This window comes from Carcharhinus amblyrhynchos, chromosome 34 (genome assembly GCF_965287045.1).
Source record: "Carcharhinus amblyrhynchos chromosome 34, sCarAmb.v2.hapA, whole genome shotgun sequence".
Taxonomy (NCBI): domain Eukaryota; kingdom Metazoa; phylum Chordata; class Chondrichthyes; order Carcharhiniformes; family Carcharhinidae; genus Carcharhinus; species Carcharhinus amblyrhynchos.
The window spans coordinates 3,218,224-3,231,397 of NC_137357.1; the positions used below are offsets into that span (position 1 = coordinate 3,218,224).

General features: G+C 45.5%; 1 pseudogene across 1 annotated transcript in view; it reads right to left on the reverse strand.

Annotated features, from left to right (window-relative positions):
* The window catches only part of LOC145361248 (prosaposin-like), a 50,495-nt pseudogene extending 39,263 nt beyond the window's left edge, over positions 1 to 11,232 (reverse strand). The window contains exons 1-2 of the transcript XR_013889820.1: positions 11,188 to 11,232; positions 9,748 to 9,854 (exon numbers count right to left, since the gene is read on the reverse strand). The product of XR_013889820.1 is annotated as a prosaposin-like (transcript). The remainder of the gene's footprint in view (positions 1 to 9,747; positions 9,855 to 11,187) is intronic.
* Positions 11,233 to 13,174: the final 1,942 nt, after the last annotated feature.

A 13,174-nucleotide genomic window follows, 5' to 3' on the forward strand; every position in this document is an offset into this window, starting at 1 on the left:
CCACTTCCTTACTCACATCCTCCAACATCGTTAATAAAACACAGGCTTGTACATGGTTCAGACAACCAGCCCGAGCTTCCTATATCGAATACTGAATTCAGCTGATCCGGAACCTTACAGAGAATTTATACATGGAGCTGGGTGCCATGGCTCGAGATGTTGAATGAATACTTTGTCTTCAACAAGGAGGTGGATCCTGGAGTCCCTGAAGGTTGGAACAAGGCCATTCGGCCCACTGAGCCTGCACCAACAATCCCACCCAGGCTCTGTCCCCATAACCCCATACATTTACCCTGCTAGTCCCACTGATGCTAAGGGACAATTTAGCATGGCCAATCCACCTAACCTGCACATCTTCGGACACTAAGGGGCAATTTAGCATGGCTAATCCACCTAACCTGCACTTCTTTGGACACTAAGGGGCAATTTAGCACGGCCATTCCACCTAACCTGCACATTGATACAATGCCTCACAACAGACTTATGAGAAAGGTTATAGTTCATGGCATAAAAGAGACAGTAGCAATGTGGATATAAAATTGGCTGAACAATAGGAAACAGAGAGTATTGGATGATGGATATTTTTCCAGCTGGAGGAAGGTTTGTAGTGGTGTTCCTCAGGGGTCGGTACTGGGACCTGTGCTTTTCCTGATATATAGTAATGATCCAGATCTTGGTGAACAGGGGATAATTTCAAAATTTGCAGACGACCCAAAACTTGGAAGTATTGTAAACAGTGAAGAGGATGGTGTAGAACTCCAAAAGGACACCAACACGAGTAGGCAGATAAGTGGCAGATGAAGTTCATTGATGAGAAGTGTGAGGTGATGCAGGAAAAACAGAGACACAATACAAAATAAGGGTAACATTCTTAAGGAGCGGAGGGATCCGGGTGTATTGGCCGTAGGTCATTGCAGATGGCAGGACAGAGCAGTTACTAAAGCATACAGTATCCTGGGTTTTATTAATAGAGAGACAAAGTACAAGGAGGTTATGGTGACCTTATACAAGATGCTAGTTAGACCTCAGCTGGAACATTGCATACAGTTCTGGGTGCCACACTACAGGAGAGATGTGAATGCATTGGAGAGAGTGCAGCAGAGATTATAGTTGTACAAGTCATTGGTGAGGCCACACTTGGAGTATGGTGTAGTTTTGGTCACCCTGTTATAGGAATGACATTGATAAAATGGGATGTGTGCAGGGGAGATTTCCCAGGATGTTGCCAGGACTAGTGGGTCTGAGTTACAGGGAGAGGTTGGCCAAGCAGGACTTTATTCCTTGGAACGCAGGAGAATGAGGGGAGACCTTACTGAGGTGCGTAAAATAATGAGGGACAGAGATAGGATGGACGCACACAGTCTTTTCCCCGGGGAAGGGGGAGTGGAAGTGAAAATTAGAGGGTGTAGGTTAAAGGTGAAAGGGGAAAAGGCACCTGAGGAGCAACTTCTCCACACAGAGGGTGGTGCATGTATGGAATGAGCTGCCAGAGAAAGTGGTTGAGGCAGGTACGATAGCAACATTGAAACAGCATTTGGATGAGTACACGGATGGGAGAGGATTAGAGGGATATGGGCCAAATGCAGGCAACTGGGACTAGATGGGAGCTCAGCATGGAGCAGTTGGGCTGAAGGGCCTTCTTAAGTGCTGTAGGACTCCATAGGAGGTTTACAGGAATGGTTCCAGGGATGAGAAACTTCAGTGGTGAGAATAGATTGGAGCGGTTCGGACTGTTCCCTTGGAGAGAAGACGGCTGAGAGGAGATTCGATAGAGATGCTCAAAATCATGAGGGGGCTGGTTCCCCCTCGTAACAGGATCGAGAACTAGAGGGACACAGAGTTAAAGCGATTTACAAAAGAAGCAAATGTGAAGATGAGTCTCTTCCACACAGCGAATGGTTGGGGTCTGGAATGTTCCGCCTGGAAGTGTGGTGGAGGCAGGTTCAATCGAGGCTTTCGAGAGGGTTTTAGATGATTATTTGAATGGAAACAAGGTGCAGGGGTACGGGTGCGGGGGGAGGTGGAAGGGGAAAACCGCCCTCTGCACTCAAATGATTCTGTGACTGTGATCACAGTCATTGCTTTGGTAGCATCTTGAGAAAAGTTTCTATCCAACATCTTGTAGGAACTTCTTCTGGACAGCTTGAGGCAAATATTGGAGGGTACACACAGAATCCCTACAATGCAAAAGGTGGCCATTTGACTCACTGGGTCAGCGCCAGCTATCCAACAGAACATCTACAGAAGGATCTAGATAGGCTGGGCGAATGGGCCAGGAAATGGCAAATGGAATTTAATGTCGGCAAGTGCGAGGTGGTCCACTTTGGTAGGAATAATAGTAGGAAGGATTATTACTTGCGTGGAGGAAAACTGCAGCAGGCGACGGTGCAGAGGGACCTCGGGGTCCTTGTGCATGAGTCGCAAAAACCCAGCTTGCAGGTGCAGCAGGTGGTCAGGAAGGCGAATGGGATGCTGGCCTTCATTGCGAGGGGGATTGAAAATAAAAGTAGGGAGGTCTTGCTGCAGCTGTATAGGGCATTGGTGAGGCCGCAGCTGGAGTACTGTGTGCAGTTTTGGGCGCCGTACTTACGCAAGGATATTTTGGCCTTGGAGGGAGTGCAGAGGAGGTTTACTAGGATGATACCGGAGTTGAGGGGGTTGAGCTATGAGGAGAGGCTGAATAAACTAGGCTTGTACTCGTTAGAGTTTAGGAGAATGAGGGGAGATCTCATTGAGATGTATAAGATGATGAATGGGATGGATAGAGGTGGAGAGACTCTTCCCGCTCAGAAAGGACAGTAGGACTAGGGGGCACAGCCTCAAGATAAAGGGGGCGCGGTTTAGAACGGAGTTGAGGAGGAACTTCTTCACTCAAAGGGTGGTGAATCTCTGGAATTCTCTGCCCGTTGAAGTGGTGGAGGCTACCTCGCTAAATATTTTTAAGATGCGGGTTGATGGGTTTTTGATAAGAGAGGGGATTAAGGGTTATGGGGAGAGGGCGGGAATGTGGAACTGAGCCACGACAGATCAGCCATGATCTTATTGAATGGCAGGGCAGGCTCGAAGGGCTAGTTGGCCTACTCCTGCTCCTATTTCTTATGTTATGTTCTTTCCCAGGCCCACACCCTGCCCTATCCCCGTAAGCACACATATTTGTGAAACGTGAAAAATATTGTTTGATTTATTATTGTCACATGTATTGGGGTACAGTGAAAAGTATTGTTTCGTGTGCCATACAGACAAAGCATACTGTTCATGGAGAAAGGAGAGAGTGTATAATGTAGTGTTACAGTCATAGCTAGGGTGTAGAGAAAGATAAACTTAATGCAAGGTAAGTCCATTCAAAAGTCTGACAGCAGCAGGGAAGAAGCTGTTCTTGAGTCTGTTGGTACGTGACAGACTTTTGTATATTTTTCCCGACGGAAGTGGAAAAGAGACTGTGCAGAGTGTGTGGGGTCCTTAATTATGCTGTCTGCTTTTCCCAAGGCAGCGGGAAGTGTAGACAGAGTCAATGGATGGGAGGTTGGTTTGCATGATGGATTGGGCTACGTTCATGACCTTTTGTAGTTCCTTGCAATCTTGGGCAGAACAGATACCAAGCTGTGACACAACCAGAAAGAATGTTTCTATGGTGCATCTGTAACAGTAGGTGAGAGTCATAGCTGATTTCCTTAGTCTTCTGAGAATGTTAGTTTTGTATCTCCCAACTGGCTGTGGCTGTAGAAGAGCTCAGACGTGGATGTGACATTGTGACTCAATAAAAGAGCAGTTTATCGGCGCCATAGCACACGTCCCACCTGGACACAACCCCGGGAGACAACTGGAGTGGAACGCTGAGCATTTCACTCAGGAACTCACTGTTCATGGCATCAAATGCTGACACTCTGTTGTCCTGTGGGAGCTGGTCCATTCAGAGTACTTAGTGGACGCATTAGCCACTCTGTGTGCACTATTCAACTCCCAATGTCGCCATTCTACCCTACCCTGCTACAACAATCTGCTATTGCTCATCCCTGAAAGGTATTGACGTTGAATCAAATCACTGTGCAAAGCTCTGTACGTGGCCACACCAACACTTCCAGCTGGGTCACCCCTCACCCCTCAAACCAGACCCTGCTGACACTCCCAACACCCATCCATAAATACCATCCCCTTGAGAGACATCTTATCTCATGCTTGCTTCTCAAAAGGACCAGAGGAGCTTCTCAAAGACCTTGAGTTGGGACAACTAACGAGGGGAGGCGATGACCTAATGCTATCATCAATAGATTATTAATCCAGAAACTCAGCCAATGTTCTGGGGGCCCGGGTTCGAATCCCACCACAGCCAAATTTGAATGCAATAAAAAAAATCTGGAATAAAGAATCTACTGATGGACCATGAAACTATTGTCAGAAAAACCCATTTGGTTCACTAATGTCCTTTAGGGAAGGAAATCTGCCGTCCTTACCCCGGTCTGGCCTACATGTGACTCCAGAGCCACAGCAATGTGGGTGACTCACATCTGCACTCTGAAATGGCCTCAGAAGCCACTCAGTTCAAAGGCAATTTATTTTTGTCCCATGTATTGTGCCACAGTGAAAAGTGTTGAAGAGACAAAACATACTGTTCACAGAGTATTTAGGGGAGAAGAAAAGGAGAGGGTGCAGAATATAGTGTTACAATCATAGCTGGAGTGTTGAGAAAGATCAGATTAATATAAGGTAGGCCCATTCAAAAGTCTGATGGCAGCAGGGAAGAAGCTGTTCTTGAGCTGATTGGTAAGTGACCTCAGACTTTTGTATATTTTTCCCAGCAGAAGAAAGTGGAAGAGAGAATGTCCAGGGTGCATGGGGTCCTTGATTATGCTGGCTGCTTTTCCCTAGGCAGTAGGAAGTGTAGACCGAGTCAATGGATGGGAAGCTGGTTTGCGTGATGGATTGGGCTACGTTCACAACCCTTTGTAGTTTCTTGCAGTCTTGGGCAGAGCAGGAGCCATACCAAGCTGTGGTACATCCGGAAAGTTTGCTTTCTATGGTGCATCTGTAAAAGTTGGTGAGAGTCCTTACCCGGTCTGGCCTACATGTGACTCCAGAGCAAAAGAGTTGTGTTTGACTCTCATCTGCACTCTGAAATGGCCTAGAAAGCCACTGAGTTCAAGGGGCCATGGATAGGCAACAAATGCTGGCTCAGCCAGAGACACCTACGTCCCACAAAGGAATAGTAAAAAGCTGCATTGATGGGATGAGGCATGGTTTGTTACCCTCTCATGATTCAATGCTGAGATCACCAAGTCTGTGCCATACAACCCCTGTCCTCATCAGGGCACACACACAGTGGCCCTTTCCCCCAGTCACATTCTATCCCATCAGGCCAATGAAGAAAGGTCTTGGGTAGCACACCTCATACCCATTGATGTATCAGGTTCTGCGTGCTATGGCAATTACCCCATTCAGCTAATTGCCTTATTAAAGACAGGGGATGATTATTGCTCAACCTACAAAGTGCCCTTTCATTGAAACAAACCCAAGATGGTGGCTGGGGAAGGTGGGGGGTGCTGGAGGGGTATTACCTTATCTCGTCATAGAACCCCTACAGTGCAGAACTAGGCCATTCAGTCCAGTCCATCAAGTCTGCACCGACCACAATCGCACCTGTTCCCTGTAACCCCACATATTTACCCTACTAATCCCCCCTGATACTAAGGATCAATTAACATGGCCAATCCACCTAAGCTACACACCTTTAGACTGTGGAGGAAACCAGAGCACCCAGAGGAAATCCACATAGACACAGGGAGAACATGCAGACTCCACACAGACAGTGACCCAAGCTGGAATCGAACCCGGATCCCTGGCGCTGTCAGACAGCAGTGCTAACCACTGTGCCGCTCCTTGCGAAGCATGTTGTGACTGTTATTGTTTAGTGAGTTTGTTTTACCCACGGGATATTGAATCTGGAGTCCTGGATTTGTCATGATCAACTAATGGGAAAACTTGGAGTTGGGTCAAAGTCACGTGAAGATTTGGGAGCGTGAGGTTAAGGCAGACAGCTAGCTCACTGTGCTGGTCTGCAGCTTAAGAGGAACTCCGAGAAGAGTGGGGATTCATTTGATGAGTTGGGGGCAAGGAGTCTCGATGTATTTAAAATTGCTCACATATCCTGCTTTAGTAATGGCTGCTGCTAGTGATGACAATTACTGATGAAGAGTTAACAACATGACTGTTTTCTGAGTCTGTCTGATGGAGGTACAGCACGTAATAAAAAAGGCAAGTGGCATATCGACATCTATTGCAAAAGCACTGAAATATAAAAGTAGAGAAGTGTTGTTACGACTGTATAGGGTGTTGGTGAGACCACCTCTGGAGTACTGTGTCCAGTTTTGGTCTCCTCATTTGACGAAGGATGTGGTGGCATTGGAGGCAGTTCAGAAGAGGTTCACCACATGGACTCCAGGATCAGCCATGATCTGATTGAATGGCGGAACAGGCTCAACGGACTGAATGGCCGATGTTGCTATGTTCCTATGACTGCCCCGAGTGAGGCCGTTCATTCAGTTTGACACCCTATCCAAGATGAAAGAAGGGAAATGGTGCCTCCCAGTTGGAACTGTGTGACCCTATCCATCTGACCTTGATTGTTGATCTCAGCTCCTCCAGGAGGCTTGGATATTTCTGCATCTCTGTGTCTCATGTGTCTCTCTCTGCATCTCTCTCTCTCTCTGTGTCTCATGTCTCTGTCTCTCTCTCTTTATCTCTGTGTGTCTCTCTATGTGTCACTGTGTCTCTGTGTGCCCCAGTGTCCCTGTCTCTCTCTCTCTCTGTGTCCCTGTCTCTCTCTCTCTCTGTGTCCCTGAATCTCTGTATATCTCTGTGTGTGTGTGTGTCTTTGTGTGTGGATATCAGACTGAGTGAAGAAGGCTCACCACAGCTGAAGAAAACAACCTTAGGAAACTCAATGTTCAGCTAAATGGCTAATTGAGTGAGGTGTTAAGTCGATTGAAAGACAAGGCAACAACTATATCAGTTCCCAAATCTGTGTATTGGTAATAGTTTATTAAAGAAGCAAATCTTATTTTTGAAGCACTATAGTCTACAAGCTTAATTGAATCATAGAATCCCAACTGTACAGGGAGAGGCCAGTCGGCCCATCGAGTCTGTACCGACCACAATCCCATTCAGGCCCAATCCTCGTAACCCCAGGTATTCACCCTGCTAATCCCCCTGATACTAAGAGACAATTTAGCATGGCCACTGTGTGCCTAACCAGCACATCTTTTGGACTGTGGTAGGAAACCAGAGCACCCAGAGGAAACCCACGCAGACACAGGGAGAACGTGCAAACTCCGCACAGACCCAAGCTGAGAATTGAACCCAGTTCCCTGCAGCTTAGGCAGCAGTGCTAACCACGCTGCCACCGTGCTGCCTGTCACTGTGCCACACATCAGCTACAGAGGGTGAGGAAAGGATGATTAATGGTAAATATTAGTGAGTTGACTCAGGTCTACATCAACGGTTAAAATTCTGTCACAATCCCTCTTTTACTTTTGTTAAAAAGTGAATGTTCTCCTCTTGAATCAGCAAACTCAAACTGTAAGGAATGCTTTCTTCCTGATCTTTTTCTGAAGCTTTTTTTAAATCAGGATTTATTAAATTTAAATGATTAATCCGTGGAATAAATCTGATTAAAAAAAAATACAATTCACATGAATGTAAAAGCTCAGTGATCCTAATCTCGAGACACCATCCAGAAGAACAGATAAGTATGGAAGGAAAGGGATAAGCAGTATTCAGTCAGAGTTGCACATTGCACAGTGTAAGGATTGTGTAGCAATAACAATTAATCACAAGTTGTAAGCATAAGGAATTTAAACATCTCAGGTAGTAGGACAGAACTATTTGTCTTGAAGCTGAGTTACACTTCAAAGCAAAGATAGCAATGGCTTTTGGTTAAACTGAAGCAGTATTACCCCAGAGATTTTGTTTTAATAATTTGCAGTGCTACTTTAGTTCCAGCCGTGCTCCTCACAGTACTGAATAGCCTGTAAGAAAGAACCGACAAAAGATAAAAATCAGAACTGTCAGATACTTGGAGCTGTTGTGTCGCTGCACTGTCCCTTTAAAGGTTGACAATAAAGGTTATCTCTTTAACCAGGAACCAGGCAGGGATGGCGGGACTGATGTATAAGGTGAGATTGACTAGGTTAGAATTGTTTTTGCTGGAGTTCAGACAAATGAGGGGGGAGCTCATAGAGATTTATAAAATTCTAACAGGACTAGACAGGGTAGATGCAGGGAGGATGTTCCCGATGGTGAGGGGCGTCCAGAACCAGGGTCACAGTCTGAGGATTCAGGATAGATATTTAGGACAGAGGTCAGGAGACATTCTTCACCCAGTGAGCCTGTGGAATTCATTCCCACAGGAAGTAGTTGATGCCGAAACACTGAATGTATTCGAGAGGCGGTTGGATATAGCACTTGTGGCAAATGGGATCAAAAGTTATGGAGAAAAAGCAGGATTAGGCTATTGAGTTGGATGATCAGCCATAATCGTGATGAATGGCGGAGCAGGCTCGAAGGGCTGAATGGCCTCCTCCTGCTTCTATCTTCTGTTTTTCTATGGCTCTGTGTTTAAAGGTCGAGTCATGTGTATAGTTTGTGGTGTCAGCAGCTACTTCACAGGCTTTTGCCTCGTCTTGTTCAAGCGTCTGTAGAGTGGCATGGTGGCACAGTGGTTAGCTATCTCACAGTGCCAGGGACCCCGGTTGAATTCCAGCCTTGGGTGACTGTCTGGAGTTTTCCTTTCCAATTAAGTGTATTATTATTGTTTGTGTCTGTATATACAGTTTTGATGTCTACGTAACATACTATGGCTATTTGTTGTAATGGAACATTGGAAGTTATATATTTAGGGCTGTTGTCATGCTGTTATTTCAATACTTGAGTCACATGTATAGTTTGTGACATCATCATTTGCTTTGCGATCTTTTTCCTGGTCTAAATCGAGCCTCTGTAGAATCAACACCTCATCGGTAAACTGCCCTTTCCCCATGAAGTTCCCATAGCCAATCCACCTAATCTATGCATTTTTGGACACCAAGGGGCAATTTAGCATGATTAATCTGCCTAACCTGCACATCTTTGGACACTAAGGGACAATTTAGCATGGCACATTGATCCCTGCACCTCTTGAGATACTAAGGGTAATTTTGCATGGCCAATCCATTTAACCTACATATCTTTGGACATTAAAGGGGCAATTTAGCATGGCCAATCCACGTAAGCTGCACATCTTGTGACACTAAGGGACAACTTAGTATGGTCAATCCACCTAACGTACACATCTTTGGACACTAAGGGGCAATTTAGCACGGCTAATCCACCTAACCTACACATCTTTGGACACTAAGGGCCAGTTTAGCTTGGCTGAGCCATCTGACCTGAACATCTTTGGATGCTAAGGGTCAATTTAGCATAGCCAATCCACCTAACCCGCACACCTTTGGAGTTTGGAGAAAACTGGAGCACACAAAGGAAACCCATGCAGACACAGGGAGAATGTTCAAACTCTTCAACAGACAGTGATCCAGTGCTGGATTTGAACCTGGTTCCCTGGTGCTATGAGGCAGCAGTCCTAACCACTGTGCCACCATGTTGCCAGAGTAATATGAGACACAGGGTTTAAGTCAGGTTAGAACGTCATCCATGATGTCTTTATATATCTTTATCCATTGTCATCATTACAAAGAGGGTCAACGTTCTGCTTACCTGACACTGGCATATTCCCAGTCTGAGCACAATAACTTTGGGTCCCTGGCACACTCATCCTTTCTAAGCCACAGTTCTTTAATTTCTCTGGCACAGAAACCCAGTTCCTGTCACAAAATATATGTGAAATAAATGAAAGTTGCCAAAGTCCCAGAAGCTTCTCTCCCCTTGCAGGCAGAGGGTTAACTCATGGTGCTCTAAGCCAAGGGTCACCACACCTCACGCGAGGGGCGTGGCTGAGAATGTGGACTCTTCATGAATAACCTCAGCTGGTACGGGAATTGAACCCGCGCTGTCAGTTTCACTCGGTCTCATGAACAAGCCATCCAGCCTACTGAGCTAACCAGCATCCTGAGTAAATAAGGATGACCCTGATTGAGGCTTCTTCCTGGATAGACATCGGTTGATAGAACTCTCAGAGATCCACAAAGTGTATCCTTTTTACAAGATTGGGGAAGCAGTGAACCGGGTCACGATTCTCAACATTATCCCCTCTCATGAATCTTGGTAGCATTCCAGCTCGAAGGGTTCCCTTTGTTTCTGATACCCTGACCAAGTGGCTATTCTCCAAGCGAACTGATGTCGACAGGTTGTTTGATTGAGACGGAGCATCTGAACCCGATATCATCAGTCATCCTCACATTCTCTATCAGATTTGTCGCAGAGCAGGAACCTTATTTTAACCAGAAATTATTGAAACCTAAAACAATACAGCACAGAAGGAGGCCATTTGGTTCATTAATTCTGCACCAGCCCAACACATGAATGATCATATCAAACTCTTTCTCTGATGTCCATTCTCAAAGTGGGATACAATAGAATGCAAGAGCAGGGATGTGCTGCTGAGGCTTTATAAGGCTCTGGTCAGACTATTTGGAATATTGGGAGCAATTTTGGACCCCGTATCTAAGGAAGAATGTGCTGGTCTTGGAGAGGGTCCAGAGGAGGTTCATAAGAATGATCCCAGGAATGAAAGGCTTGATGTATAAGGAGCATTTAAGGACACTGGGTCTGTACTCAATACAGTTTAGAAGGACGAGGGGGGATCTCATTGAAACTGAAAGGCCTGGATAGAGTGGACGTTAGGGAGATGTTTCCATTAGTCGGAGAGACTCGGATCCAAGGGGCACAGCCTCAGAGTAAAGGGACGACCCTTTAGAACCGAGATGAGGGGGAATTTGTTCAGCCAGAGGGTTTGGTGAATCTGTGGAATTTATTACCACAGGAGGCCGGGTCATTGAGTGTATTTAAAACAGAGATTGATAGGTTCTTGATTGGTAAGGGGATCAAAGATTATGGGGAAAAGGCAGGAGAATGGGGTTGAGAAACTTATTAGCCGTGATCAAATGGTGCAGCAGATTTGATGGGCCGAATGGCCTAATTCTGCTCTTATATCTTATGGTGGAGAATGAGCGTGCGAACGAACCTTCATGCACTTACCCCACAAAGATCTCTTTCCTCCTTCTTCTCAAGAAGACTGCTGAGTGTGGGTTTTTTGGAGCGAATGAAGTCTTGGCACTGGAAGAAGCAGATCAAATGGAAAAATAAATCATTCCAATCCAGTATAACTAATGGCCTCATCGATTTAAGTGTCCTTCACAATCTAAGAGGTTCTTGCAATGATGACAAAATAGAAACACAAAGCAAGAGGAAAATAGGGCAACAATTGTGTTATATATTGTATAATATGTAAATAGCACTTTCAATGTAATAAGATGTGGACGTCCGAAAGCACAATTTGACACTGTACCACATAGAATTACATTCGAGCAGCTGGTTCGTGGTCTGGTCAAAGAAGTAGGTGTGATCAGCCATCCTGGACAGAGAAAGGTGACTGAGGACGTGAAGAGGTTTGTGGAGGCAATTTTGGATCTTAGAGTCTAGGCAGCTGATACAGCAGCTCAGAATTTGGGCTTAACTCTCACACTGGGTGCCACAGACAGTGCAATGATGCACTTTTAGCAAATTTCATTCAAAACACAAAAGGTGTTAATTAATAAGAAAAACCCGCCACCAAAACAGCAGCCACCATAGCTGCCTGAGGCACTGAGTTCAAATCCAACCAAGGAAAAAGGAGAAAATTGAATTCAATTAAAATCTTTAATCAAAAGAATCCCTACAGTGCAGAAGAGGCAATTTGGCCCATCAACTCAACACCGACTCCCCAACAAAGCATCTTGCCCAAACCCTATCCTCCTAACTCCACGTGTTTTCCCCACTGATCCCTCTAATCTATACATCTTGGGGTAACTAAGCATACATCTAACTGATAAATCTTGGGACAGTAAGAGGCAATTTAGCATAGCCCATTCACCTACACATTTTTGGACCCTAAGGGGCAATTTAGCATGGCCATTGCACCTAGCCACCACATCTTGGACATTAAGGTGCAATTTAGCGTGGCCAATCCTCCTAATCGGCATATCTTTGGACATTAAGGGCAATATAGCATGGCCCGATTTCCCTAACATGTACATCATAAGACTGAGGGGAAACCAAGCACCTGGAAGAAACCCATGAAGACACAAGGCAGGAACTGAATCATGTTCCAGGTGCTATCAGGCAACAGTGCTAAACATTGTGCCATCATGCCACCTATCATGACATGGAAACCATTGTTGGTTCCTGTAAAAAGCCATCTAGTTCACTAAGGAAATTTGCCATCCTTACCCGGTCTGGTCTAAACGTCACTCCAGTTGACTCCCAATTGCCCTTTGAAGTGGCCTAGCAAACCATTCAGTTCAAGGCCAATAAGAGATGGGCAAAAGATACTGGCCCGGCCAATGGCACCTACATCCCATGAATAAATCAAATAAACCCACCAACGAATTCTCTTCCAATGTGGTTTAGATTGTTGTTTTCCCTTTATTCTTGCAAAGTTTCCTGAAGAGTAGAAGATGAAAAGCTTTGACAACTCTCTTTTTTTCAGCAATACTATCTATTTCCCTCTGTAGATCCCTTATGTCCCCTGTACAACATTCTCTGCTACCTAGCGTTATACCATCAGCAAACATAGTGACCAGTTCGCCAACCCCTCATGCATGGCATTGATACAGATCAGCGATAGTTGACACCCGGCACTGATTCCTGTGGCACCCCATCAGGCCAACCCAGAACATGACCCATTTCCCTGTTTCCTGTTTGCTAGTCAAGAGTGAGTGAGTGTGAGAGAGAGAGAGAGAGAGAGATCCAGGCGGAGGAAGAGTTTGGAGATGGATGAAAGAATTCGTTGAGCAGTGGGGAGGAATCCTGTACAAAGAGTAAGTGCGCAGATGGAGGCGAGGTGTGTTTATCTAACATCATTATCACTGATACTGATGGACCAAAATTGCCAGGAATGCTTGCTGATCCAAAATGGCCTTCCTGTGCCTAAATTTGAGTTAGGCAGGGAAGCTTTGTGTTGCTGAGTGTTACACATTTTAATCAG